Source organism: Coregonus clupeaformis, unplaced genomic scaffold (genome assembly GCF_020615455.1).
Source record: "Coregonus clupeaformis isolate EN_2021a unplaced genomic scaffold, ASM2061545v1 scaf0308, whole genome shotgun sequence".
In the NCBI taxonomy this organism is placed as follows: domain Eukaryota; kingdom Metazoa; phylum Chordata; class Actinopteri; order Salmoniformes; family Salmonidae; genus Coregonus; species Coregonus clupeaformis.
This window is the reverse complement of record NW_025533763.1, coordinates 100153-101736: the sequence shown is the minus strand read 5'-3', so window position 1 is coordinate 101736 and position 1584 is coordinate 100153. Positions and strand designations below refer to the sequence as shown.

At 40.2% G+C, this 1584-nt stretch overlaps 1 non-coding gene across 1 annotated transcript; it reads right to left on the bottom strand.

Moving 5' to 3' along the window:
• Positions 1 to 344: 344 nt before the first annotated feature.
• On the bottom strand, positions 345 to 420 carry trnap-ugg. Its single transcript has one exon. It is a non-coding gene; the product is annotated as a tRNA-Pro (tRNA).
• Positions 421 to 1584: the final 1164 nt, after the last annotated feature.

Genomic DNA, 1584 nt, shown 5'->3' with positions numbered 1-1584 from the left:
CTCATTTTTTCCCGAGTTCCCATTTGTCTTGAAAGCGCAATACCGCACAAATGATCGAAATGACAGGCTATTTATGACACTGAAAAACTGAGAATCTGAGATCAATGAAAACGAACTTGAATCCATCAATAGCCTATGCCTGGGTGTGTCTAGACATACTGTATGCTACAATATGAGGAGGAAATTATAGTCCTAAAAATGTTTTAAAGTTTCACTGACAGATTTGCCGCGCGTTCCCCACAGTATGCCTTGTTATTGTGCTACACTCCATTTACATTTTAGTCATTTAGCAGACGCTCTTATCCAGACCGACTTACAGTTAGTGAGTGCATACATTTTCATACTGGCGCCCCGTGGGAATCGAACCCACAACCCTGGCATTCCAAATGCCATGCTCTACCAACTGAGCTACACGGGGCCTAGGTTATTTTTAAAATAAGCTATTTATCCTCTGTGACTACATTTTAGACTTTCTCATTGTGTAGTAGGCTATTTTGAATTATTTCATTTATTTCTGAACAGACAGCAGTAATTCTATAACTTTGTAAAATGTATTTGAATTGATCAGGTGAGCTGCAGCTCCTCCAGAACCCTTGGCGTGGCTCTATAAATGATGGGCAATGCTGGAGAGATGGGAGTTGGAGGCTCATGTCTGTCAGAGCAGAGAGAGTTCTGGGAGAGATTATTATAATTTTTACATTGCTAAAAGTGACAATTATCTTTCATAAATAATATAAATAAAATAAATAAATATAAAAATAAATAATATGCCATTTAGCAGACGCTTTTATCCAAAGCGACTTACAGTCATGCGTGCATACATTTTTGTGTATGTGTGGTCCCGGGGATCGAACCCACTACCTTGGCGTTACAAGCGCCGTGCTCTACCAGCTGAGCTACAGAGGACCACATGCCAGGAGAGGTACCGGATCCGGCCAAATAGGTTCCTGAACAAAACAGTCCAAAACGGAGAGGTGCCGGATCCTGTTCCGGCAGGATCCGGATCAAATTAAGCACTGATAATACACTATAACCATCATATCAAAGTAAACTTGGAGTCACGCGATATGTTGCGTGGTCCTCCCACTACGACTCGGGAAAGCAGGCAGTTTTAGGCTACAGATGAAATAAGTTATGATGAACTTCACAGGTTGGTGAAAGTGCAAGGTGACGAGCTTGATGCTCCTTTCCAATAAATATTAAGGCTCTTATTCAGCTAACATGATGATCGATGCTTAGCTGCCATTTGTGAAATACATATAATATCGATATAGTCATACCCACACTGTATCTGTGAGTTGTTGGCATGTGCCATGGCCAGAGTGGGCACATTTGCAATATAATGCAACAGCTTTAGTGACAAAACCATCAGTAGAGTTGAAGATGCGATGGAAACCCATTTAACTTGTGTTTTTCATGTGGTACATGGGAATTTAACCACAAAAGTAATTACGTTATCATGTACAGTCTTTTATCCACAAAAAATCAGTTTGAGGGAAAATGCGCATATTGTTTTATGCAGATTTTAGAATATTCGCATGGAAACCTTTCGAATATTGGATGAAAACCGATCTATTGACCAGA